Source organism: Wyeomyia smithii, chromosome 2, assembly GCF_029784165.1.
Source record: "Wyeomyia smithii strain HCP4-BCI-WySm-NY-G18 chromosome 2, ASM2978416v1, whole genome shotgun sequence".
NCBI classification, from domain to species: Eukaryota; Metazoa; Arthropoda; class Insecta; order Diptera; family Culicidae; genus Wyeomyia; species Wyeomyia smithii.
The window spans coordinates 249434200-249461585 of NC_073695.1; the positions used below are offsets into that span (position 1 = coordinate 249434200).

A 27386-nucleotide genomic window follows, 5' to 3' on the forward strand; every position below is an offset into this window, starting at 1 on the left:
GCTCATGCTCATGCTCATGCTCATATAAAAAAAAGCAAAGCCTTGGTGTTACATTCCGTATCGGAACTCGACCTTCTGTTTTACTGTACACAGACTTCGCAGCCGACTGTTTAGTGTACAGGACAATTGCAGGGCTAGTGCTACGATCTTACTGACACTAACAGTATCTTCCGAGCCGAGACTCGAATCTACGACGACTGGCTTGTTAGGACCATCTGGGAGATTTTTCTGTATATCATTCATACTTAAATTCAAAGCACCTTAAAGATATCTTACTAGGGGTAAGACAACTTTATTTTCAAAAGAAATATTCCGATAATATTATACTATATTGGGGGATATATTTTGATATTTATCGTTTATCTGTTACATTCATATCACTCCGACAGACTCCGACAATAATGTGCCGTCAAAGGGCTGTGAAATGGGTAGAAGCGTGCCTGAAGATTATATCGAATATTGGAAATATTTCGCAACATATCAACAGTGTCTTACCCCTAGATGTCTTAGGTACTTAGATTAACTTAATATTATTCCTAGATATTCAATTTTACTGAGTAATTTTGACGTTACTCACCTTTCGATTTTTTAAAAGACACAATAAGATAAAATAATTTCGAAACCTGGAGAGAAATCGGTTTTTCGTTTATACACTCGCAAAATAGTTAGGTAACTGTGGGGGAAATCGCTAATCAAAAAGTTCTCTTACAAGAGAGTATTTTTGAAGTATTTAGGTATATTATTTTTTTATTTATAGGAAATGTGAAAACAAATACATATTCCACTGACTTTTTTCAATTCAAGCAGCAGAACTATCAAAACATAGATTTCAAAATTTACCAACTGTTAATTATTTTAAGACAACACTGCCATCAATCAATCATGACACAGGGATGCCAGGTCATTTTTTAAATGTTTTCACACCTCACGAAAAAATGTCTTCACGCATAGACCATTTTACGAACAGACAGGTGTTACGGATCCTGTTGATGATGATGTTGCTTTTTTGTACGCTATGTCAGCGGCTCCGAGTTTTGTGTCAAAGTTTCATTCATGGACTGAGTTCAGAAACGTCTAGTAAAATGGTCTATAAGAAATCGTGAGCATGGTCCCTAATAAAAGTTGGCCAAAATTCCAGTGAACACATCAAATCTGGTGCGGTAAATAAACCACTGTTTGGCTACACGAGCTCTAATGTCTTCACATTTGGCATCACTGTCGTATTTACGTATTTCCCGGGGGCCGTCATTTGTTTACATTAATTAGGGGAGATTAACCCTCTATTGTGATGTTGGAAATTCTAGAATATTATTGAATTAAATTAACTTTAAATTAAGATTTGCATACGGTAATGACAAAAATATTACCGGTATCCGAACCGACACCAACGACGATTGCTGTTGCGATCAACTGGAAATCTTAAATGCCAATCTATTAGTAAGAATTACATGTGATACAAGCTGTACTATTCACCTGTGTGTTGAAACTTCTCCTTTACTCCATGCAAAATGCATGTACTATCACAGGACGGAATAATGCACTTTATCTTTCACAACATCACACGGTAAGTGTTACAATAACGGTATACCTATTTTATAAAATCGCAACAAAATAAGCGAAAGAACCCGAAATATAAATAAACAAACTCGAAACTACAAAAATGTAACCACGGTTACCAGTCTCCCCTACTCGTGATTGCGCGTGAAAAGAAACGTCAAGGAGCTATTGGTTGGTTCAGCATGGCGGCGGTTCTTGTTACGTTCGCTTTATATGTAATCTGACAGCCACTTCTAGCTCCTGGTATTTCCTGGAGGCCAACAGCAGAAAAGTCACTTTGTGCGCTACATATCAGTTAGTAAAAATTAAATAAAAAGGTAATTTTACAATTTACAAATCAATGAAAACTATAAACACTATATATTTAGACCTGCGGACTGAATCGCAGCGAGCCAAAACAACTGTCAAACGTGCGAGCCAAAATGAACATAGTGAAAAATTTGTATGAAACGAATAACAAGAATATAAAAAACAGCGATGCCAGTGCTGCTGCCATTCACTACGCAGGTCAATATATATATTGTCTATAATGAAAACCCGTAGAGATTTAAGAAAAATACGCAGTGCCTACTGAAAGGTCAGTCATTGATTAGTGTGAAAAAAAAAAGTTTTTTTTTTTTTCAAATTTTAAACCCTTATTAGTCAGTGATTACACAACACAACAGCACAACAGCAAGGAATTTTCGAGGCTATTCGTGACAATGGATGAAATTTCGGCCCACCACAACGCTTCTGAGTCCAATTGACAGTAGGCAGGTTCCTGGTGAAAGTCGTCCAAAGCCACGCGTTTTTTTTTTCGTATTTAAATTTTTTTTTCTAAGTCTCGCCTTCTGTCTCTGTTCATTTTTCGCATCCTACTACAACTACTTTACTTAACTTGAAATGTAAGTCATGAAACCCAAAATGTCATTAGTTCCATGGTGAAACATGGTAAAACAATCAATGAACAATATTTTTGAACTTGTGTAGATCGATCGGACGTTTTAGTCAAAACAACGTAACGTTCGCACACGTTTGCATCTAAGACAAGACGCGACAGCTGGCTTCTTATTTTCCTTTTCGTAACGGCCGTCATCCCCGTCGAAATATTTTTGAACGTTCCATACCGTTGATGCCAGAATGATTATTTTTAACAACTTCTGCAGGTCAATGAAAATAAAACAAATTAAATTGCAATATATAGGCGAATAATACTTAATTTTTATTTATTATTTTATGTTTAATAAAGCAAACTTCTACTATCAAATTTTTCTTCCTAAGTTTCTTGGTACTCAAATTTTTTCTTCCTAAGTTTCTTGGACTTCAACCGAAATAGTAAAAAACGATTAATCAATGCATTTTTAAAGTTATAACAGTGAAATACATTACTCGGTAATATCATGAACCTTGCATACTTTTGCATCATTATTTATGAACAATTATAATAGCTAAATTATGACTCTCCAGCATCACTGCTTTACAGTGAAAAGTAACCTCGTTGTATTTTCTACGTGACGATTGCGTTATCGGATTCAGCCAATCAGCAGCCGGTTCAAATTGGTTGCATGTAACGGTGACCAGCTGTCGCGTCTTGTCTTAGGTTTGCATTAAAAATATGCACAAAAAATGCCTATTTTTCATGGGTTTACCTTAGGGAACCTATACATTAGAAAAATGACAAGACACTCACCGTTAGGGCAACTGTCAACATCAAAATGGATAACGGCAATGCAAAATGATACAACTCGCCCGTTTTGATGTTGACAGTTGCCTTAACGGTGAGTGTCTTGTCATTTCTCTAATGTATTGGTTCCCTAATTTACCTTCACACGCACTCACGAAACTACCCATTAGACTGAGACACGATTATATGGAAAGAAGCGATGGTGTTATTTTTTCGCTCCCAAGTACTTTTCGTGTTCCTTATGGATCCTACAACAACTGTGTATATTTTCAGATCGATCGGTGAAACTATATTTTTACACCCGATTTTTAAAGTTTCCATACGATTTTATATATTTATATATATATATATATATATATATATATATATATATATATATATATATATATATATATATATATATATATATATATATATATATATATATATATATATATATATATATATCTACTATATAAAAATGAAATTCCGTAACGCTTGATCTTATTGATATTATTCCCTCAGTCTCTGTGGTGTACAGTAATCATCATAATTTTGAATCGTTCTAAATCAAAAATAATAAGCGGTGACATGTAGGTTTTTTAACATTAAAATGTTCGCTGATGTTCAGGAAAGACTCCTAGTTAGTTATAAAAAAATAGTTATCTAATTACTAAAACTTGAGATATTATTCACAAAACTACGTAAAACATGCAAAATTATGACTTTCTGTGCTAAATTTGCCTCTAAATCAAAATTCAAAGCGATGACATATGATTCTTTTTTCACTAAAATTTTTGTTAATGTTCAGGGAAGACATTTGAGGAAAAATAATTAGTATCTGATTACTAAAACTTGAGATATTATTCACAAAACTACGTAAAACATGCAAAATTATGACTTTTTATACTTAATTCGTCTCCAAATTAAAATTCAAAGCGATGACATGTGATTCTTTTTTCATTAAAATGTTCGTTGATGTTTAGGAAGGATATTTGAAAAAAAATCATAGGTATCTAGTTACTAAAACTTGAGATATTATTCACGAAACTACCGAAAACACGCAAAATTATGACTTTCTGTGCTAAATTTGCCTCTAAATCAAAATTCAAAGCGTTGACATATAATATTTAACACTAAAATGTTTGTTAATGTTCAGGGAAGACATGTGAGAAAAAATAATTAGTATCTGATTACTAAAACTTGAGATTTTATTCACAAAACTACGTAAAACAAGCAAAAATATGCTGAATTTGCCTCTAAATCAAAATTTCAAGCGATGACATGTGATTTTTTTTACATTTAAATGTTTATAAACGTTGAGAAAAGACATTTGAAGGAAAGTAACAAGTATCTGTTTACTAAAACTTGAGATTTTATTCACAAAACTACGTAAAACTTGCAAAATTATGACTTTTTATGCTGAATTTGCCTCTAAAACAAAATTTAAAGCCATGACATGTGATTCTTTTTTCATTAAAACGTTTGTTAATGTTTGGGAAAGACATTTGAGGAAAAATAAATAGTGTATGATTACTAAAACTTGAGATATTATTCACAAAACTACGTGAAACATGCAACTTTATGAATTTTTTGCTGAATTCGCCTCTAAATCAAAATTTCAAGCGATGACATGTGATTTTTTTTACAATAAAATGTTTGTAAACGTTTGGGAAAGACATTTGAAGGAAAGTAACAAGTATCTGTTTACTAAAACTTGAGAATTTATTTACAAAACTACGTAAAACAAGCAAAATTATAACTTTTTATGCTGAATTCGCCTCTAAATCTAATTTCAAAGCGATGACATGTGATTCTTTTTTCATTGAAATGTTATATGTAAGAAAAAAAAATTAGAATATGTAAGGGAAAAAAATTAGTATCTGATTACTAAAACTTGAGATATTATTCACGAAACTACCGAAAACACGCAAAATTATGGCTTTCTGTGCTAAATTCGCCTCTAAATCAAAATTCAAAGCGTTGACATATGATTTTTTTCACTATAATGTTTGTTAACGTTCAGGAAAGACATTTGAGGAAAAATAAAATGTATATGATTACTAAAACTTGAGATATTATTCGCAAAACTGCGTGAAACATGCAAAATTATGACTTTTTATGCTGGATTTGCCTCCAAATCAAAATTTAAAGCTATGACATGTGATTCTTTTTTCATTAAAATGTTTGTTTATGTTAAAATATAAAATGTATGTTTGAAGATGATTTTCTGTATACAGCACAACAATATTGCAGCCTTCTAATAGCGCTCTCGATTAACCAGATTAGTTGAGAAAATTCGTTATCGATATTGTTTTAGCACATTTTGCATGTTATAGGATAAGAACAACGATACACCGTGCCCCAGAGCTGAGTCGAGAAAAATTGCAGTTCGAAAAGATTCTCGACCTGATCGGGGATCGAACTCGATATCACAACCGTGTGGGAGCCAATCGACATCGCTAACCACAGAGCCACGAGGACCATATACAGCATACAGAATACAGAAAATCACCAAAAAATATTTTTTTTAAATTTATACGTTTTTATACGATTACATGCGAAACTTTGACTTTTTATGCGCAATTCGCCTCTGAATCAAAATTCAATGATTTGTTTTTTTTTGCAATAAAATGTTCGTTGTTCTTTCATCTACAATTTTTTTTTGCAGAATAACCCATATCTCGAGCATGAACATTTTACATTTCTGATGTTTTCGTAGTTTTGTGAATAGTTACATTTTACGGCATTCGATTTACTTTTGTACTTTTGAATTTGAATTTGATTTTTATTAGAGAGCTTTTAACCAGAAGGTCATTCAGCTCTTAATCTTACTGTTTTACATTTTTTGCGTTAATCCAAACTAGAACTCACATCTAGCTGCAGGAAAGGTTACGATTCATTTGTTTGAATATCGATTAAGAGGCAGCTTAAGCATTAAAAATCTTTTATTTTCTTATTTTCTACAAAGTTTTGTGGATTAAAAAATGGCGACTTCCGGTTTCAGGAAAATAACCTAAAGTGATATATGGCCAACAATTTCAATACTTCCGAAAGTGGACCTCCATACGTCATTTTACAGCGATGACACATTTTTTTTTTTCATTAAAATGTTTGTTAACGTTCAGAAAAGACATTTGAAGAAAAATAACAAGTATCTGATTACTAAATTTGATATATTATTCACAAAACTACATGAAACATGCAAATTTATGACTTCCAAAGTGATATTTGGCCAACAATTTCAATACTTTCGAAAGTGGAACTCCATACGTCATTTTGAAATCCAAAATGGTGACTTCCAGTTTCTGTAAATCAGCCCAAAATCACAAAAAACAATCCAATATGGGTATTTCCGTTCTGCGCGTTCTAAGAGTATTGAAGTAGGGTATCGAACGTCTTCGTCAGTGGTTTTCTTCGGTAGTTTTACTGGCGCAATCTTATGCAAAAAAGGTCCGAAGAAAACCACTGACGAAGACGTTCGACACCCTACTTAAAGTGATGATGGAAGTATAAGATGTAAATTATATTTATGAAGTGAGTTGAGCTAATGCAGCAATGAAATATAAAAAAAAATCTATCTTTGAAACCTTTGATCCCGAGCATCGCCGGGAATGTTCAACTAGTATATATATATATATATATATATATATATATATATATATATATATATATATATATATATATATATATATATATATATATATATATATATATATATATATATATATATATATATATATATATATATATATATATATATATATATATATATATATATATATATATATATATATATATATATATATATATATATATATATATATATATATATATATATATATATATATATATATATATATATATATATATATATATATATATATATATATATACATGATATTTGTATCAAATTTTCCGGGGAAAAACTCTTCTGAAAACCGTAAAGCGCTACGATGTTTGTAGGTTAGGTTATTTCCCTCAAACTGATTTACTATCTGACGAATGGCTCACCATTAAATTTTTCTAGCAATACTGCTGCAGCATGCAGCTGTGGGACTGCAATGCGGGTACTTTCAATATGGGACAAACACAACTTGGTTTTTTTCCATGTTTTTTTATACAAAAGTATCAATTAACTCAATTCCCGATGATAACTCGAAAGTAACAAAAATCAATATGGGACAGTTATGCGGGTACCGTCAGTGTAGGACCCATAAGTAACACAAAAAGTGCATGGGAGCTAACATTTAATTTTTGTCCCACCCTGCTACCCATGCAGCATCAATCATAGTCACCCATGAGCCAACAGAAAAAAAATGACAGCTCTATTAATCGAACTTTAACTGTAATGGCGAAAACATTGAAGCTACTCCGTTCAGAGGTGTGAGCGTTCAAATAACGCGTCGAAACAAGACATCGCGCGCACTTTGTGGACGCCAGGTACACGCTCTCCGGCATTTACACCATCTTGGCACTATTGGACAACAATCAGAAAGAATCGAAAGAAAGCCCGGTTCCAGACGGCCGACGACCATGAGCGACAAGAAGCTCCAAAGGATGCATGGACACACATGCCAGCAAGCGGCAGTCCCGCCCACTAGTCGATTTTCCCGGTAAATCACGACGACGTGGTGGTGGTGATGGACATCGAGACCTTACTCACCCTGGATGGCAACGACTGGCAGAGCACTTCGTATTTTACTTCGAAGGAAGTGAGCTTTGAGGTGAAGTTCATTTCACACACCAAGAAGGTGCTGCTGTGGCTAATGATCAGCCAGAAAGGGATGTCAAAGCCACTCTTCTTTCACTCGGGACTGGCCGTGAACGGAGAAATTCAAAGCACGAAGTGCCTGCCGAAAGTTGCGTCGTTCATCAAGAAATACCATAGGGGGAAACGCGGTGTTTTGGCCAGATGTTGCATTGGCTTATTACTAAAAACAATCGTTGAAAGAGATTGAGTGGCTGAGTTTCAATGTGGTACTCGAGTCGCCGAGCTTGCCCAACGTCCCTCAGCTGTGTCCTATCGAGAATTTCTGGGCAAACCTGAAAAGTTAGATTTTCTCTAACAATTTTGTCGTGAAAACTAAGGAGAAATTGATAAACAAAACGAAGAAAGAACTCGAATACATCCCTACAGGCATGTTTTCGTTCACCATGGCGAGTGTTCTGGTTCACTGCCGGAAGGCTGCTCGCTAGGGAGGGGAATATTTTTGCTAGTAAGCATATATATCATCTTCCTTGTTAAGAATGAATGCAAATGTTACATGAAGGTTATTTTTTAACGTTGTAGATGAAATTTTTATTTGTTTTCAAGATATGATAGGTGTACCACAGCACCAAGAAAATTAGATGATGTTTGAACGAATCAGTCACTCAGGGATGTCTTCTTGCCTCATAATTAAAGCTTAGTCTTTGTTATCAACAGTCAGCAGTTGTCTTAAATCATGTTCTTGTATCTCGGCAGTGAAAGTTTTAGCATTCTTAAAATCGTTTATTCGCCCGTTGAGAATTAGTAACGCTTGATTTATGACACTACTTATCATAAATTATTCCATATGCAAATTCAAATTCCATACGCAAATTGAGTTTGGTTAGTCTTTTAAAGTAAACATAAATTATAAGTAAAATAATATAAAAAGATCACGACTAAAAGTCAACGAATTCTAGCGAAGAATTTTCTTTTTTAATTGCGACATTTTAAAATTCGAATTTCCAAAATTTTGTAGTATTTATCGTGCGTTTATGATTGATTGATTGATTGATTTTTATTATAGAGCCTTTAACCTGAGGGGTCATTCAGCTCCGTGCGTTTATGAGATCGTAATATAAATTAGACGCAATAAACACACGAAGCAAAATGGGTACCTATAGTTGTCAAAAAAATGAACTGTGTGTCAACTAAATGAAAAATGGGAAAGTTTTGGAGTTACTAAATAACCTATTTCTCAATAAAAATGTTTTTTCAACATATAAAAACGATTAATATTCTGCTAAATAGAGCGTAACTCTTGGACGACGGTTTTCATTTATCATATTACAACATACATATTCCAGTTCCACCCTTAACACAGCATCCACCTTTCCTGAGAGCATCATGTAGCAATAAACAAACGGAACGTTTCGTCTAGATTATAAATCAAAGATAAGATTTCGATTACACCAGAGCGTGCACATTTGAAATTGTAGGCAGTGCAATTATCAGATTGGTGTGCTTGCTCTCAGTGATAGCTAAGTGTACAGAATGACTCAATCATACAGTTCTAATCTAGCGACAGCCGTCGATACCGCATCTTGACGTACTTGCTAAGCACATGCAAAAAGATGATCCAAATAGGTTTAACCAACCAAACACAAGAGTTATTATCCATTCACGCACTCTCTTCTAGGCAACTGACATTTGCCACGTTCGATTTGCTATAAAGTTCCACCATCCGAGTCGGGTCGATCCACAAAGGCTCAATTGCCTTTCGAGGTTGAACAGTGCCGATTCGCAGATCGAACTGATGATTTCGGGATTAGTGTAAACGTTCGACAATTGGGTATTTTCATATTGACAAAAACGACGATTGTGGACTAACTTTCCTGATCAAGTTCGCTACTATGGGATTTGTCTCTCCGTCCGGATGGTGATAGATTGACCCATTTTTTTTGTTATTGTTTTGCTGCGATCGCTTCTGTGTAAATTAATGTTTTCGGTTTATCTTTTGTGCATAACGGTCACTTGCAACGACAATCCAGTTTGATGCGGAAAAAAATCGGTTCTATATACGATCGTTAATAGTCATCCGAAACTCGAAGGCAAAGGGAAGCCAGGTAAGTGAAATGCTAAGCCGCACGGCTTACGAAACTTTTTTTTGTTCGAAGCGCTTAGGCATTGCTATAGAGATAGTTTTTAAAGCCAGTAGCTTAATTTTTGTTTTGACGCAAAGGAAGTTTGTTCAGAGCAAACTTCAAAGCATTTTGATATCAAATCTAAATTTATTTAATTGTATTCAAATTTTGTATTTATTAAATTTTTTATTTTGTATCTTATCAACTGGTTTATTATCAAATTCTTTTCCTTTCTACTTCAAATAAAGAGTCAACGAAATACGACGCTTTAGTCGTTGGATGATGACTTACTTTAGATACATCTAGCTATTAGTTGTATTGGTTGGCAAAACATAGAATTCTCAACCTATTTTACGTTAATAAACTTAGAAATTAAGAAAAGTTTTGAATCGTTTTGAATTATTATTCTTAAAGAACCAAAAGAACTTAGAGTTTTATAAACGTTATGCCTCTATTTCATTGTACTACTAAACTAGTTCTAATCAAGTTTCAAGGCAAGCCCCCAATTTAGAGGCATAGAATTACGGCCAAAGTTCGTAAAGATCAACAGGTTTTTTTCTCACAACAATCACAAGATTTTTTGCACCGACTTTGACCTTGCGTTGTAGATTCGATTGCACACTCATTGGTTCGCATCTCAGCCATGTCTTTGAACGGAGTAGGAGTAACTTCCTTATGCGCAAAGATCCATTCCAAACCAGTGTGTTAAATTTAATTGCCAAAAGGGTTCGAAACCTGTTTTTGTACATTCAAATCGAATTGTAGTTGATAAAAAAAATCAGGAATACTGCGTAGAAGTGGGTTGAATGGCTGTTCAATGCTTGCCAGAGAGGCGACGAGAAAAACACGTTCCAGTGAGAATGGATCTTCGACGCCTAAAAATAAACCTTACACCGGTGCACATATTAAGCGCTTCTCCTCAAAGCGTTATGACAAACAAACGTATTGGCGAAGGAGTCCAGCGATAAACTGAAGGATCTCGCGGCGAAGGGGCGGCGTGACGTAGAAAGTCTCGTGATCGAAAAACAGGTTCCAAGCATACATTCTTTTAACCCTTAGCTGGCCTGAAGTCTAGGTTTTTTTTTAACTGTAACTCATCAATAGTACCGCTAGTTCTGATTTCGGACTGCGTGCCCTGGAACTTTGCTCAAACTTTCGGTATGAATAATCTAAGTATATTTGCACTTAATTCAAGAACAGAAGTAGTTACTACAGAGCTCCAAATCCAAACTCAAGGATTACGCACTAAAAGGGTGGCATGATATAGAACTCTCTGATCGAAGAACGGGTTTCAGGGGTCCATTCTTGTAACCCTTTGCTGTCGAAGTCCAGATTTAATTTGAATAAAAGAGTCATGATGACGGGTAAAGTTTTGTAAGGACGTTATCACTTCTGTAACTTAACCCCAATTACATCTCGTGATATAAAAGTGATTGCTTGACTAATTACGGAGATAAAATTGTTATTTATTAGCGTCCATTTTTTTAAGGAAATTTTCTGACAACTGTTAGGGGATTTATATACAATCTTAAGGTAATAAGCAGTCAACCTCACTGACGCTGTTTTCATTACCAAGGCCATTTCCTATTTCTCTAACTTCCCTTCAAATCCGTTTGCTGAGGGATCAGTCAAATCACCAAGCAAGCTAGTGCAAAATTGTCAGCTCCGGTACTAACAGTTGATATTGTTTATTGTTGCTTTCCAGCCTGCTGCGTTGACTTACCTTATCTCGTCGAAGCTCAGCATCCACAACGGCATCAACGACTACGGCCGGCGCCTATTAGCGACGCAGCTTCGGCGGGAACGGTTCAGTCGTGTCACGGCGTTCGCGCAGAGCGCACATCTGGTGCTTCGTAACGATGAACGGAAATCATTTTAGTCCCAGTGGTACAGGTAATGGTGGTGAAAAGGAACAAAATGGTATCACGAATCGAGGATTCTATCAGGACCTTACCGACGATGGAATCAGGGAAACGAAAGTGGCTTCCGGATTGAGCCAACTAACCGTGACCAGACCCCAGTATAGGCAAGAGGATTTGAACAGTGAGATGCACTACAGTGTTCCGAAGAGTAGAGTGTGCCAGGATATGCTGAAGAGTGTTAGGAATGTCAGTGCAAGAGGTTGCCTTAACAGTGTGTTACCGATCTTTGGTTGGTTGTCCGAGTACTCATGGAAGCGAGATTTTGGAGCGGATCTGATCAGTGGTTGCACCGTTGCCGTGATGCACATCCCACAGGGCATGGCTTACGCATTGCTGGCCAATGTACCGCCAATAATGGGCATTTATATGGCCTTCTTCCCAGTGTTGGTGTACTTCTTTTTGGGCACTTCGAGGCACAATTCGATGGGAACGTTCGCTGTGGTGACGATTATGGTGGGAAAATCGGTCCTAACATATTCCAATGTGGGAACGCAGAGCAGCGCCACTGTAAATGGAACGTTGGTGGATGCTATCGGGGACAATTCTGCGGTTCGAGGACCGGTTGAAGTGGCTGCGACGGTTTGTTTCGCGGTTGGATTACTGCAGGTTAGTCACAACTAATCGTATTGTAACAAAAGTACGCGAAGCAGAACAACTGTGGCGAATTTTTTTGTTATGAAATTGTAATTTGCCGCAAACCAGACTTCTCATTCATAGTTCATAATAATTTAAAATTGATGTGTTTGTAATGAGGCTGAGAAGATAGTTGAACGAATAGCGCCACAATAAAAAAATATCCAGCATAACACCTGATCGCAGTTTATAAAACTCGTCATGAACAACGGAGAGAGTTAATTATGATCATCCATAGTTTAACCCCTGTTCATACTGCGTACTTCACCATATTTCGTCGATTATTCCGATAGACATCGCAACCAGCTGTGCAAAGTGCAGACGGGAACCGATGTATCGTTAGCGAACCTTTTTATCACATGTGAGATCTTTGCCTGATATTTCAGAAAAAAATCTGTTCCAATATTTACATTTGTTATCGAATAACTCTCGTCGGTGATGTTCACGAAGTTTCGTTGATATGTTTTTGAGGTTAATTTACGAGCACATATTGTCGTACACTTAGCTGGCAAGGCTTGTTTTCGAGATCGATAACGACAATAATTGTTCGAAGATCTCCAGTAAAATACTATAACCACAGACTAACAGACATGATACTTTAATTAAATTTTCGATAAAAATAATCGTTTAGGTAATACCAGCATTGTATGTTGGAACACTAACACCATCTACTGCCGTGTTCGCGCTGCGTTTTATATTTCAACTTCAGCGCTAGCGTGTGTCAAATAGGGAACCACAAAATGTGTATCAAATTGCAAAACAGCGCCCCAAACAATTGATTGGAAATGATCTTTTTTTCTGGTGATTGAGCTAAATTCCGGATCTGATCAAAACGGGCCGTTTCGAACTGGATAATGCTTTCGGGGCTCAGTAAAGTCCAACTCAATTTCGCTAGTACAATTAGTTATGAAAATCGTTTGCTGGTATTTTAAAAACAGAATTCACCTACAATTAACTCTGTAAGTTAGATTTATCTGATGACTCATGCTAAACGACGAGCTGACTTATCGAAAAATTGTAATCAAAAGTCCACTAAACAACTTATCAGGGATAATAGTTTAACCTTGTGAATTACTCATGGTAAATCACCTTTTCTTCACCGCTCCATTTCTTATTGTAAACTTTTGTGTATATTTTTGTTTATATATTGAAACTCTACCTCCAACTGGCACTTCGACTGCTTTTTATTTCATTTTCCCTTCTACCTAATCGATTTCATGACGCAAATGTGTTTCAACTGTGTTCAATTTTCCTCTCACATTCGCTTCCAAAACACCAAACCAGCTGATAATGTACGTATGTCGGTTGGGCGTCATTTCGTTCCTGCTGTCGGACACGCTTGTGTCCGGCTTCACAACGGGTGCCGCCATCCACGTGCTGACCTCCCAGATTAAAGACCTGCTTGGGCTTTCGCTGCCGCCCACCGGTGGCAACTTCAAGATAATTAACGTGAGTACACTGAAACGGCGCTACGCCGTAGGTACTCTATCATCAACGTTAACATTGTCCTTTCTTGTTTGCAGACCTACATCGCAATATTCGCAGATATCACCAACGTCAACCAAACGGCAATTCTGATATCGTCCACTACAATGATCCTGCTGGTGATAAATAACGAATACCTGAAGGTAAGCCGCTTAAGACATGTGGGGACAGCTTAATTGCCTAGTTTTAGTTGCGTACCGTTAACCGTGAGCAGTAGCGTAGCTCCGGGGGGCACTAGATTCCATTCACTTACTGGGCCACGCTAATGTACATCGACTTTGTCAAGTTCGGAGTCGTTGAATGATTAAGTGTTGCCAACGGCAACGTATCGGCCACTGCAGTAGAACCGTGTGATCGCCTTATAATTATTCACTGAATCGCACTAATGGAATCGGTTGGTCATTCCTTTGATATTTGCAGTGACCATGAACAGATTTATAAATAGCACATGATGATGCAAAACACTGGGAACGACGGGAGCTCTGCAGACAAAAGAGTTGTTATTTAGCCTAGACTCAAGAAAAGATTGTTTTGCTGTGGTCTGTTGTGACGTGGGTATTGTCGAAATTCCTTAGGTCAGTATGAGAACAGGTGCGATCGTTTTCCTTTTTTGCTACTCCCAACATTTCAACAGGTTTGAGAATTCATTTGTTAACCTGAATTTTGGGGTACATTTAGTAGAATATAAATGAATGTTTTGGGCGTAATAATGCCTTGATAAAAGTTTGGTAAGTTCTGAACATTAGTACTTATACTTATAGTTTTGCCCGTGAACAGATTAAAAAATGCCAAACTGCAACTCTGACAATTGATAGTTTCAGAAGTAGAAAAAAACAGCCTATATCCAAGAAGTATCGATAAATCACTTTAACCTATTCTACAAAAGCTGACAAATCATAATTTATTTCAAACTAACGTTATGCGCAAATAAATTGTGTTCGTTTACATTATAAGGTAACAAATAATATTCGGTAATACCTACTTTATAAGTTTTTCAGCAACATGTTATCTGTGTAAAATTCCACCGAACTTCAAAAAATGACAGTTTGATGCGAAAATAAATTTCCCCGATTTTGAACATATTTTAACTTAAGGGGCAACAATGGCACCATTTTGAATTTACGAGAAATCGGAAATTTTCGATGTTTTTTCGACGCCATTTTGTTTCAGGACCAAATATCAAAATTCTAAGAGTTTGTCCACATATTAGCATCATCTTATTCATCTTGAAAAAACAGATCTTGGATTGGACAAAAACTGAGTTCAAAACGATGATTCTACGAAAACGGTTTTGGTATGGTTTTAGTATAATTTACAAAGCAAAATAATAACGAGTATGTCTGAGCATTAATGGTAATGCGCTAATATCTAAAAGTGGAAAAAAGAGTACAGGATCATGTAAAAACAAATTGTAATTGTATCTTTCCGTTTTTTTTTTTATTTTTTTTTTTTTAAGGGGGGATTTGTTAGTAGCTTAAGTATTTATGATAAATATTAGTAAATAATGAGTATGTGTGTCCAATCACAAATGGTGACTTCTCAACACTGTTAGAAATTTGTAATTTTAATTGTTAGGATTTGTTTGCTTTCGCAATTAGGACTTATCATTCGTAGGGATTTAAACCTACTTGTCTGAAAAGGGGAAGTAAACTTACAACTAACTTAATTGCTAACTTATTGGCTATAAAGAGAGCTTATCGTAGCAATTGAGGATTGCAACGATTTTTGTCGAAAATTGTTCATAATTTTATTTGACATAGCTTCTAATGGTTCAACACCAGTAAGTCTATGTAATTCGAGTGTACCAAACCAAGGAGGACGCTTCAAAATCATTTTTAGAATTTTATTCTGAATCCTTTGGAGCGTTTTCTTCCTTGTTGAACAGCAACTTGACCAGATCGGTACAGCATAATTTCCGTTTTTGTTATTGTATCGTTTACACTCTCGATATAACATTAAACAGATTTCAAATAAGTTAATCTAACGTCGAGAGAACCTATTTTATTATATAAGGGAAATCGGGGTAAAATCAACATGTTGCGGACATTTTACGTAGCCCAGACACCTATGTTCCATCGAATCCGATGAAATTTCCAAAGCAGATGCATTCTAAATTGTAGTTTATGAAAATATATTTTCGGAAATTTTGTTTAACATTAACTATTAAAAACCATATGTTGAAAAATTATGTTCTGTGGCACTGAAAAATCTGGAAAAAAAATCACAAGTATTTTTAAGGAGAAAAATCTCCTCTTTTTGCCAATTTTTTTTGCTTTGTTAATGCATGCATAGTTCTTTTTAAAATGGTGTAGAAACAAGGAGCCTTGTGCAAGTGCATTGTATACAAGGATGGAAAAAATCACTCACTCGGAGAATCACTTCCGATTTTTTATCGCATGGAATTGTTTTGTTAATTTTCATTTATCAACAATGATGCGGCTGCTTAGTTACAGAAATGAAAAAGAATCGTTAATGATAATTTCAGGAGAATCAATACTGAAAATTTTCGGTTCCTGAAGACGAAAATTCTCTCACCGATTTTTTTCAGTTAAATAGTTTTAAGCTGCAATTTTTGCAATACATTCAACAGTATGGAAAGTATCAAACTAGTCGCTCGTTAATTCTCTAAGGGGCCATTCACATACCACGTGGACAGCTTTGGGGGGGGGGGGGGGGGCTTGGCTAATGTCCACGGTCCATACAATTTTTTTAGAATTTATATGGACAGTTGTCCACGGAGGGGGAGGGGGGGGGTCAAAATCGTTAAAAATCTGTCCACGTGGTATGTGGATGGCCCCTAATGTATTTCTTGGTTGAAACCACCAAACTATAAGCAAATATCTTAAAATAACAATATAGTTCACTCTCGAACTTCCCATATATTCCCGTGAAGACAGACAGGGAACACCCCCTCTTGTGGTGAAAAAGGTAACTAAACTCATTGCACAGTGGTACAGTAAGGCAATTTAGGCGGACATAGGCTTTTCGTTGCGATTTTGGTTTGCGGTTTAAAGCCATAGTTTTTGTAAAAAGTTGTTTCTTATACATAGTCCTCTATTCATGTGCGAATGAAAATTAGGGTGGTCCTAAAATCAACGAAATAAAACATTCTTTGGCAAACTTGTCGACCAACTAATTCTAAGTAACTTTGTAAAAAAACTTTTTTGTAGACATGAAATTTGGTTTCCAAAAACAGTCCTTTCGCTCTATTTTTTCAATTCAAATTTAAAAACGAAGTTTTCTTCGGTAACTTTAATCAAAAATACGCCAATTTTGACGAAAAAACATTGTCGATATATTATACAGATGAGAGTTTTCACTATTTCTATTTTAAAAATAGGCCCTTTTGATATATTGATGTCTCCGTTTAGGGCAAACATGAATAATATTATTTGGTATCATTTGATAGAACAAATATTGCATAAATATTGTGAAGAAATACCGAAAGTTGCTTAAAATTAGTTGATCTACAACTGTGCCGATGAATGTATACATTTATTCATGCAAATGAAGAGTTAGTTTTTTCATTTAGTCGATTTCAGGACCACCCTAATTTTCATTTGCACATAAAAAATAGACTAAATATAAGAAACAAGTTCTTAGAAAAAAATTTTACTCTAAAACCACAAAATCGCATCGAAAAACTCGTGTCCGCCTACATTGCCTTACTGTACCACTGTGCATTGTTGTTGAATTTCTGTGAGCGTGTGACATTGTCACACACGAAACTGAATTTACTCAATTTTAGATTTAGTTGACTCAATTTCATACTTTCACAGAAAAAAATATGTTGCAGATTTCGTGCGTATATTGTTTGTATGTAAAACTAACGCCATTCCCGGAGTTAAATATTGATAACATAATAGATGTAGCTTATCGAGGCACAAAGTAGAAATATTCAAATAATCAGGCCACGACGTGTAAATGGTAAACTAATCCCAAGTTGCTATATACGTGGTTCCCTGTGTAACTTCACTAGCTCAGATCCATCACGGGAAGCAACTTCGAAATGTGCGGCCGTCAAGCTCAAGCTCAATAATCAGGCCACGAAGTGTACAATTAAATGAATATTTCAATTACCTCGTGAAAAAGATAAAAGGAGAAACCGCACAATGGTTGTCAATAGTCGTATATGGTTGTTGTGCAACTTTTTGCTTAGATAACATTGAATGTTCTATCAATTTGACAATTTAAGTATGAATACATATCATGTTGTTATTGGTTTAAAAGCTTTATTATATTAAATATAAAAGATATTCAACAAAACAAACATAATTATTGATAACAACTGTTATGCAAAAACTATTATTTAATGTTTAGTTTTCTTCGTTTTGAAAGTATTTTTTGTTTTTTTTTATTCCTCCGAATTTTTTGCTCTCGAGTTCTAATCTTCGTATTCATCACTTGCAGATTTGCTTTAACCAGCATATTCATGTATTTACTAGCTGACCCGGCAAACTTCGTCCCGCCGATTTTTGTGTTTAATTCAATAATTTTCAACATTCCAAATTCATTGATTTCTTGCGATTTGTTTTTATCGTTTGAAATTATTGGTTTTATCGGAATGACAACATCCTCGACTTTTGCCTTTAGTACATCACCTCTATTCCGAAAACACTCATATTGGGTGGTATTCAGTTATTTTCGTTGTTTTCCAGAAACTGAAAGTGGTCATCTTCGAATTCAATATGGTGTCCAGGGTCAATGCTTGGCTTCTATACATTATTTCGATTACGGAAATATTCATATGCAGTAGTATTCGGCTGTTTCTCAGAAGTTGCCATCTTACAATTCAAAATGGTGTCTGAGGTCAATTTTTAGCTCCATGCATCATTCTGGTTAAAGAAACACTCATATTGGGTGGTATTTGGTCCCTCTAGGCTATTTTTTTTTGGAGACAATTTCTGGCCCCTGAGCGTCATTCTGGTTTAAGAAACACCAATAATAGGTGTTATTTAGTCATTTTCGGCTGTTCTACAGAAACCGGAAGTCACCATCTTAGAATTCAAAATGTTGTCTGTGGTCGATTCTAGCTCCTGTGTATCATTCTGGTATCGAAACATCTCATATTGGATGGAAATCGGCCGGTTGAAGAAATACCCATATTGGGTGTTATTTGGTTATTTTCGGCAGTTTTCCATTCACCGGAAGTCGTCATTTTACAATTCATAATGTTATCTGGGGTCGATTTGTAGTCTCAGTGCATCATAACAATCCCGGAAATACCCATAATGAGTGTTATTTGGTCTTTTGCCACTGTTGTTTAGGAACCGGAAGTCACCATATTGGATTTCAAAATGGCATTTGGAGACAATTTCTGGCCTCTGAGCATCATTCTGGTTAAAGAAACACCCATATTTGGTTGTTTTTGGGTCATTTTCGGCAGTTTTACAGTCACCAAAAGTCGCCATTTAACTACTCAAAATGTTGTCTGAGGTCGATTTGTGGTTTCAGTGCATCACCACGATTTCGGAAATACCCATATTGGTGGTATTTGGTCATTTTCCTCTTTTTTCCAATCACCGGAAGTCGCCATCTTACAATTCAAAATTTTGTCTGATTTTTCAAAAACCGGAAGTCGCCTTCTTGGATTTCAAACTGGCATTTCGAGACAATTTCTGGCCTCTGAGCGTCATTCTGGTAAAAAAAAACACCCATATTAGGTGGTATTTGGTCATTTTCGGCAGTTTCCCAGTCACCGGAAGTCGCCATTTTACAACTCGAAATATTGTCGGAGGTCGACAAACGTACAAACCGTGGAACACCACCCATGGATTGCCTTATGCATAGGCGAACTTTATTATTATAAAATATTCGGCCGAGTCCACTTCAGAATAAAATGTGAATTTTTTTCAGTGTACCCATTAGGGTAATATTAGTGTCAAAAGTTACTCTATTTCGCATGTCGTGTAGAACAAAATCAGAAGTGGCGCACCTAGCGGTCGAAAAGGTGACTAACGCTTCTGTCATTTTCAATTTGTCTTCATAATTTCACGTAAGTGAACTATATTGGTATTTAATATATTTGCTATAAGGCAATTCAAATCTCAATCTTGCATGTACTTCATGTAGGGTAGCAAACGGCTTCGTCAGTGGTTTTTTTTCGACAGGTTTTCTACAGCGATCTTATGCAGGAACCTGCCGAAGAAAACCACTGCCAAGCCGTTCACCACCCTATGTTACATGAAAGCTTGCATGTAATATACTTGAATACATGATTTCTGGAAATCTGTTTGATGCGCTTCGGCCACAATACCAGTATCTAAATTCCTATTTCTAGAAGACAACACCCTGTAGAACATTCAGCTTTCATTCTTGCTTAATTATTTCAAAAGAAGAAAATTAGCTTCCCGGTTTGTGCGTGTTGTACATATCTACAACACGTGTGAAAAAAAAATCGAAAGCGCGAAACGAAACAAACAATCAAAGTAATCGCGAGTGAAAATTTTTCACCACATATCCTTTTGAAATTATCTAAAGCGATAGAGAATCAGTTGGGACTACTGATTAATTATAAATTGAATGATTTTTCCCATCCTCGATTGTATAGTTCAAACTTGTTGAAGCTGGAGTAAGCCTTGAGTTTTAGCAATTGTTATTACATGTTAAAAATACAATTTTCATATTTCAACCACTACCGAAGAGAGATGTCTCAACTAACTCTGGTATATTAGGTTATGGGCCCGAGTTCAAGCATCACTTCAAGTTCCAACGGGACCTCCGGATCGTCCAACATCCCAGTCATCGAACGTTGAGGGGAACTGAAAACTGGCCGTCATGAAAATTTGCTGCGAAAACTTTTCATCAGCTGGAACGCCTCTATGAAGCCAACAAGCCGTAGATAGAAAAAAAAAACGGAGCCGTTGAAACGGGGGAACGTTTCGATTTGCTAGCCCGATTGAAACTAATCCTGCTCCTTGATCCTACAATCTAGGTCCACATTGAAGACGCGAAGGCAGCGCGCGCGACGTGGAGTAATTTAGAAACGGTATTCGTGGATGAAGGATTGAACGGATTGTTCCATGAGCTCATCAAGACAGATTTGGATTCGTGCGGCTTGGCGGTCGATAGACGAATATGTAAATCAGGTGATCTCGACAGTACATCAGCTGAACGGCATCGGACTCAAATAGTCGAACTCTGGGAACTCTGGGTTGGTATGATTTTGCTGGCTGGTCTTCAAAGTGATCATGTCCTTGGAAAATTTCGGAGTCGTCAAAACGGGTGGTTTCGTAAAGACCAAACTTCTCCAGGAGCAACCATTACTTAGCAGCAAGAAAAACAATCAGGCTCTCCAACCAAAATTGTGTGAAGCAAGTGAAACAATCAACTTTATCATAGGGCCTGCAGTGCAAGAAATGTCCCCGATTCGGACACATCGTCAGAGCATGCAACGATGGAACGAAAGGTGAAACGTTTTACACAGTGCTTTTTACGATTGGTAAGAAAGACAAGAACAACTGAGTTTGTAATAGAGACTGGGTATGCAACAGAGATCCCGATCAGAAGAGCATAACTAAAAAATTACAAAAGTCTATCAACAAGAGATACAAACAACATATTTTGATATGATTTTGTATTTTCCCATATGCTTTTAATAACAAAATTGTATCAAAATAAGTTAAAATAACAAATTCTAAAATGAAGTTGTTCTGAAACAAGTCTAACAATTTTTCCGTTTCTATCAAAATCTGTGGCTTCTAACAATGATTGTTATTATTATCTTATTTTGTTTGAAAGCTGATACGTTAGTAACAAAGTTTGATATGGGTTTGATACTAGTAGAATCTTTTTTGTTATAATTTCTGTTACTTTAACACCTAACGGGACCAGATTGAAAACACAACCTAAAAGGTTTCACTCATAACAAACTAATAACCTCTGTTATATTTTTGTTTTGTCTTTCTGATCGGGGAGTTCCTCAATCTCGAACAAGTGCACGGCAAGGTTGTCGCGGCCAATGAATGGTTGCACGATGGATATCATTGCCTGCGGAACGGCTAATCTCAAACAAGTTTGCGTTGTGGTGAGTGACGTTCAGCTGTCTCCTGGGGTGAAGGCGAATCTTCTATCTATTAGTTGAATTGTACAGAAAGGATAACAATGGCTGCAATCTCAACAACAAGCTGGTGGCAACAGAGAGCCACCAGCCAATAATCAATTTAAGCTGGACCAGGCGGCGGATAGCAAACAGGCTTTGTCGCGCAACACTGTTGAAAGTCTGATTTCTGGCACGAACGGATGGGTTTTCTTGGTATCAGAAATTTGAAGAAACTTGTTGGCAGCTTGATGACTGGAATTTCACTGATCGCTGAATACAATGCTGAGGATTGTCGTGTTTGCCCGAGTGGTAAGCAATCGAAGCTGCTGTTCTCGATAGGTGGATTGTGTGTGTCGCAGGTGCTACAACTAGTTCATCCAGACATTAGTGAACCGATGGAAATGAACTTGAATAAGTGGCTAACGATTACACAGCCGCAAAAAAAAAACGGATTGACAGAGCTCGCAAATCGAACAATCGAATAAAAAGGCAAGGCGTCTTATGTTAGAGGACGGCCCATCGAAGAGATTTTGGGCAGAGGCTGTGTCCACAGCTGTTTATTTGATATACCGATCACCTACCTGTGGTCACGACCTGACCCCCGAAGAAGCATGGAGTGGAAGAAAGCCCGATTTTTCACATGCTCGTGTTTTCGAAATTAAAGCCATGGTCAAGGTTACAAAGCAAAATTGACGTAAGTGGGACCTCAAATCCCACGAGTGTGTACTGACGGGATTCGACGAAGAAATCAAGGTCTGTACGATCCAAAGAAGAAGACCACAACCAAGAGGCGTGAAGTCGTTTCCTCGAACGAATCGTCTTCCGACTTAGATTCACAGGGTGTTGTAGTAGGAAGTGTCGGCTCAAACATAGTTTCAACCGAATTTTTGATATACAGTCTAACGTACAATGGCTAAATACGCCATTTATATACAGTACGATCCATGTGTATACATCAGTAGGAAGCAATATGATGATTGTTGCAATCTGATGATTTTCTGCAACGATCCAGCATGAAAGGACAAACTTATGCAACATCTCTTCAACTGCTTCCGGATGAAAGACCGGAGACAAGTGCAACACTGCCATGAAATCCGAATCGGAAGAGCCAATGTTTCCAGTAGCGATGGTCGGGTTTCGGGTTTGAAAACCCAAAACCCGAGCCCGACCCGTACCCGACGGGTTCGGGTCGGGTTCGGGTTTGAAAATTTTTGAAAGTGTCGGGTTCGGGTTTTGTGAAAAAAATAATTTCGGGTTCGGGTTTGAAAATGTCGTGTTCAAGTCGGGTTTGGGTATGAAAACCCGAAACCCGACTATAAAATCTATGAAATCTCGGGTTCGGGTTTCAAAGAAATAAAATTTTCGGGTTCGGGTCGGGTTCGGGTTTGAACGAAAAAAAAAAAGTTTCGGGTTCGGGTCGGGTACGGGTTTGGAAAACATCAAACCCGACCATCTCTAGTTTCCAGCAGTTTGGCCCAGGAAGCCTACGCAGAGTCGATTCTGAAGCATGGAGCGATGTAAACCAGTGAAAGTACCGATTAACAGCAGTGAGAAGTTGAAAAAAGATGCAGATTCCAGTGTGGTCGCTACTTGTGCTGCTGACTGGGATCATATCCAGACGAGAGGAAGTCTACAAGTGACAACGTCTGCTTGGCACAGGGCGGAACAATCTCGTGCATGTGCAAGACGCAACCAAAAGTGGCGCTCAGTAAATAGTGAACCTTTTAAGCAAGTTTGTGCAATAGCAGCAGGTTCAGACACGAAGTTTGAAGGAAAGTAGCAGTGTCTACGTTTTTCAGACAAATTCACATATCTGCTTAATCAATTTTTATTCGAAGAAAATTTTGATTCCATTTCTTCACAAACACCATGCCGATAGAAGGTATTTGTTTCGATCACAACTTGAAAACGAATGCGTTTAGGAAGTTTATTATTGTATGCTTTTTTATTTAAAATGAATCATGAACCGTTTAAAATCCTTTAAATAGAATAATTTTCCAATCACTCGAAAAAATGCACCATTTTTGTCCGTGTATAACTTTTTAGTCCGTGGGTAAAAAATAATAAAAAGATGAGTATAACTAGTTTGGAGCGTATTATTTACATGTGCAAAATTTCATAACAATCGGTTCGGAGCTCGGAGATGTCTCCAAAACAAGAAGAAAATCGCCAGAGAATTTTGCGCGCCGTTATGGAAACTTCGACTGCGACCATGAGATGGATCAGAAGACAACTGGGAATCAGCCATACAATCGTGTCTCGGGTGGTGAAATCGTTTAAGAGGTCCCAGACGACTGTGTAGGCCCTTATAATTTCAAGTTTCTTTGGAAAAAAACACCTAGATTGATATCCATACTTAAATACGAAATGTCGATCTGGAATCGTATTCTAATCCTTACCCAATTTTAACTTGCAATCCAGATAACAGATCATATCCAGATTTCAATTTGCAATAAAACTCTATTCCAGAATCCAACCAGCAATTTTTAATTTATGACACCGCTTCAGGCAAAAGAAGATAAATCAGGTTAATAATTTAAATCAATATTCTTAAGTTTTATGCGGGGAGAAAAAATTAAGTGTTATGCGGGGAGAAAAAAGTTGGCTTTTATATATTTTGTTTTTAAATAAACATGAATTATTCTAATGTTGTTCGTCTATCTTTAAATTCAGCCAAAAGCAGCTAAACGCAGCAAAATCCCAATCCCAATCGAACTGATGGCAGTTATTGGTGGGACGCTTCTGTCAAAGTACCTAGCGTTAGAAGGACAATACGCCATCAAAACATCGGGCACATTCCAACTGGATTCCCTGGTAAGTATTAGGTGGAGACGCTGTATACCTAACAACAACAGGAACACAATGCATCTCCATCCAAAACCCATCGAACAAATTTCTCACTCTCTCTTCTCCCCGCAGTTCCTGCCTTGCCCGATTTGGACCTGCTTCGATCGGTACTGCTGGACAGTTTTACGATCGCGATGGTTGCGTACGCCGTTTCCGTGTCGATGGGGTTAATTTTCGCGCAGAAGCAAAACTATGAAATCAACTTCAACCAGGAGCTGCTGGCGATGGGTGCGAGCAACATCTTTGGCTCGTTCTTCTCGTGTATGCCATTTTCCGCGTCGCTTTCACGATCGATGATCCAGTTTACGGTGGGCGGAAAAACGCAGATCGCTTCCGTCGTGTCCTGTGCCATCCTGGCCGTGGTGCTGCTGTGGGTGGGACCGTTTTTTGAGCCGCTTCCGCGGTGCGTTCTAGCCGGAATCATAGTGGTTTCGCTCAAGGGTCTACTGATGCAGGTCACCCAGCTGGCAGACTTTTGGCGACTCAGTTGCGTCGATGCGGCAGTCTGGTTGGTGACCTTCCTAACCGTGGTGCTGGTTGCCATTGATGTGGGTTTGCTTGTTGGGATCATCCTCAGCGTTTGCTGTATTTTCTTCCGTGGAATGAAACCATACACCTGTTTGCTGGGAAATGTACCCAATACGGACTTGTACTTAGACGTGAATCGCTATAAGGCTGTAAGTATGCTGTGCTCTAGCTTTAGAATCAATTTTTTACTAACCATTTATTTATTTTAGACCATAGAAATACCGAACATCAAAATCTTTCACTTTTGCGGGAGCCTGAATTTTGCAACCAGAGCTGGATTCAAGACGAGCCTCTGTCAGGCATTAAACCTAAACTTGACCGAGGAAATTAAGCGAATAAACAACAGTGGTGACTATAAGCGGCAGCAAAATTTGGCCTTCTTAATAGTGGACTTCACGGCTCTCAGTGATGTTGACCCGTCGGCTGTGTCCTCACTAAAGTCGCTGTTTAACGAATTCGAGAAGCTCTCGATCAAGGTGCTGGTGGCAGGAGCTTCGTGTCCGGTGTACGAAATGATGGTCAAATGTAAGCTGGTGGGTTCCCAGGAGCGAGAGTACTGCAAAACTTTTCCGACCATTCATGATGCGGTCCAATGGACTAGCGTTGCTTCGTCGGAGAGCTCTAGACGAATTAGCGTTGTATCGACGTGAAATGAAGCTCGAATTTTTTTTGAACGAATTTGATATATGCAGGGTTGTTAGTGCTAGATATAAAAATTACACATAATTGTTCGCATTTACCTAGATTTACATTTGTATAGAGTAATATTTGTTTGAAGAATCTCTGTTAAAAGTATTATATTAGAGAATATTACCACGTTATCATTTCGAAAATTGCACACCTTAACAAATTTCTTCGAAACCCCATTACTCCCTTCATTTAGAATAGCAACTCTATATGCTATTCTATCTGACCAGATTGCAAGTGAAAATAGGACTCTTTTGTCTGCTATTGCTTTTTGTGTAGAGTACTTATATTTTTTTCTCTTAATTTTTTCTTCTGCCTTCGACCACACTTTCCATGGGTCAACCTGTAGTATAATGATGATTTTGCTTATTAGATGTGATATAAATAAGGATTATTTTTCTGTATCGCTTTTTCACCTCGAAAAAAATACTTAAGAAGCTTTTTTGAAGCCTAACATGGATTTTTATTAGGCCTTTCTGGCCTTTAAAAAGATTTTGAGTCTAATTTGAGATTGTTTCCTTTGTTGATTTTTTTTTTCAACAGGCCAATTGTTACAGCATAAATGTTTTCAGAACTTTACACAAAGTTTACGTTTACATTGTCTGCGATGAACGCCGATGATGCCGCTAATGAACAACACTGCTAATTGCATACAATTTAACTTACAATAGTAATCTGCCACACCAAAAAAAAAATGTGAACACACGCAATTTAAAATCAAATTATGTCCATTGAAAACGGGCACGCGATTGTGACAAAGAGAACATTTATCAATTCATTTTCATGTGCGGTTCGTTTAACATTGAAAGTTGAACGAAAATCGATTAGCATTTTTAAGTGTTGTTTATGCTAAGCAAATGGTTTCTGGTCGGTTCAAAAAATCAACGCAAGTGTCAATGTGCTAATCAAAAGTTAGCACCGCCAATTAGCAAGTACGGGACTGTGTGATCACCGGAACTATGCATTTGCTCCATTTGGTTCGCAATTTTGGGCAGAACAACGACACCTGATGCTTTCGCAAAAAACATCGTCTAATTTCTCGCTTTCAGCCTTTATAAAAATCGCCCATAATTTTTTTAGGATAAAAAAATTTTTTTTCTTTGTTAGAGAGGCTTTCAGCTTTTATAAAAAAACATATTTTTAGGGCCAAAACGGTTGATTTTATCGGTATAGTGTCTTTGACAAAGTTGTAGATGGTATTTTTTTTTTC

At 37.0% G+C, this 27386-nt stretch overlaps 1 pseudogene; it reads left to right on the top strand.

Annotated features, from left to right (window-relative positions):
* The first annotated feature begins 9665 nt into the window (after positions 1 to 9665).
* Positions 9666 to 26322, top strand: LOC129724767 (solute carrier family 26 member 10-like; annotated as a pseudogene).
* Positions 26323 to 27386: the final 1064 nt, after the last annotated feature.